The sequence below is a fragment of the Hakea prostrata genome, chromosome 11, assembly GCF_041222555.1.
Source record: "Hakea prostrata isolate BN-2017 chromosome 11, UWA_Hpros_2, whole genome shotgun sequence".
Lineage (NCBI taxonomy): Eukaryota > Viridiplantae > Streptophyta > Magnoliopsida > Proteales > Proteaceae > Hakea > Hakea prostrata.
The window spans coordinates 3,856,604-3,858,881 of NC_142610.1; the positions used below are offsets into that span (position 1 = coordinate 3,856,604).

Genomic DNA, 2,278 nt, shown 5'->3' on the forward strand with positions numbered 1-2,278 from the left:
AGGGCTCTATATTACACAACATTAACTCGTCATAATGTTCATTAATCATGCATTGCCTACTTGTTGATCATTGGACCGCTATTAAACAAACTCTGATCATTTGTTAGAGGTATGTAGATCATGGTTTCATGATTTCAAAGTATCACAAAATTCCATTGTCAGCAGCATTCTTTGATACTGATTGGCTATTACGATGAACAATCAATTAGCAGATTCACAATCTTTCATGGCAATGATTTGAAATCTTGAAGCTGTCCTATTGCTCGCTCTAGTAATTAATGATGCCGAATACAAGGCTCTTGCCCGTTGCCAACATCTACTTTTCTAACTCCTACGCTATCATGTGATACTGTTAGAGTTAGATATCTCACAATTAATTCTCTCTTTTATGTCCGTATGAAGCATGTCGAGATTGACTTCCACTTTGACATGAATAAGATTGCCTAAGGTGATTTGCATGTTGGATTGATTCTAACAAGAGATCATGTGGTAGACATATTCACTAAGCCTCTATCCCATCAACAGCTTGCAATACTTGTTTCCAATCTCAAGGTGACTCCATTCCTGTTTTGATTGAGGGGGTATTTTAGAGAGATCTTGCGAGGCTAGTGTAGCTAACATGGTGGTGTCTGTGGTGCTCAGCGTTCGATGGTCGCCACCTAGTCTTCATTTAATCTCAGCCACTTAAAACATGGTTGTTAGTTTCGAAAAAAACTATGACGTATCATATATGAATCTGGATCACCTTCCTTATGCTAGCTCTTTTCTTTCTCTAAGAAACATTTATGTTGGCACTCTTTAGATTTGATATTTGAAATTTGACAAAATGGGATCTGTTAAGGATATTTTTGACAATTCACAGACAACCCTGGCTGAACCAAGGTAACCATATAATCACCAGCCATCAAGGGCACTTTTGGTAATATGAATGGACACCATAGGCAAAACCCTTGTCTCCAAAAGATAATCTGCCTTATCTCAAATACAGCTGAATGTTCTAAGTTCTATATAATCTCAAACATAGTTGGGTCTTTAGAGTTCTACATTATCTCAGGCACACAAGGATCTCCAAATTCAGAGGTTCTACTTTATCTCAAACTCACAAGCATCATTATCAAGCTCTGAGTGTTTGGTGCATGGCCTACCATTATATGATTTATTAAAATCATAATCATCATTATTGATAATTAAGATGGGCTCAGACACACATGCATATCCCAAGAGGTACAGTTTTATTTTTATTGGTGCTTAAAGTGAAGGTTGCCCATCAAACAGTAGTACATGCTTGCATGGTTACAAACTTTATTTTCATGGTTGTACCTTACCGTACGTACACAGGGTTGTCACTACTAAAGAGCTAACTACATAGTACTAGCTAGTAGGGAACAGTTCGAGTTGGTCCCTTTCTTCTAACTGCTGCTAATCTCATTACCTTCTCTGTAATCTGATCTGAGATTAATTGGACGAGCCCCTCTTGGGGTGTTGCTAGACCACCGTAAAGGGCCGTAGATAACCACGTTGCCGTCCTTCTGAAGTACAAGAACAACTCTACCACCAAGCAGAGCAGGGTTATTGGTGGTCCAGATTACACGATTACCCTGATAGACGCCAAGGTTTCCAGAGTCGTGAACTCTACAGTGACAATTCCGGGCCAATCCGCCGGTATTACTAGCCCATACTGGTTCACTACCATGGTAGAGGACCAGGTTGCAATCTTCCTGCATTATAAACAGATCGTTTCCAAACCGGAGAGCCTCGCCAGTGTCGAGACCTTCTCCACCGTATAAGATATTCTCTTGTTTTGCCACACTACCTGCTGGGTTGTTGATGACAAGAGCAAGAAAGAGGCAGAGAAGAGCAGAAAAAAGGATGGGTTGGATTGCAATGGCAGCCATGCTTACTTTGTATCTTTTGTGGGTAAGAAGTGGTTAGTGTTATTATCTCTATTTATAGATAGATCAACCATTCTCGACAATAAGAATTTGTTGTTTCATAATATTGGGAATTAATGGTGTATGTCCTTTTACACGGGCTTGTTATTTATGAACTAATGATGATTGTCCTTTTACGCAGAGGCTCTTAATGGGATTAAACTTTATCATCTCTATTAGTTTCCAAGTGTAGTGAATATTCAGGAAATAAAGACAAACTGACTCCAATGAATGGAACAGGTGGAAACTCATGTAACTAGACTTGACAAAGGGTTGTCAATGCTGTTTAGCCACCAGCTGGTGTTCATGCAACTCGGATGCTCTCTCCTGCAAAAGCGCAATTGAAG

The 2,278-nt window shown here is 39.6% G+C and overlaps 1 pseudogene; it reads right to left on the reverse strand.

The window, feature by feature from the left end:
- Window positions 1-1,409: 1,409 nt before the first annotated feature.
- LOC148999633 (mannose-specific lectin pseudogene) lies at window positions 1,410-1,895 on the reverse strand (annotated as a pseudogene).
- Between the last annotated feature and the right edge of the window lie 383 nt (window positions 1,896-2,278).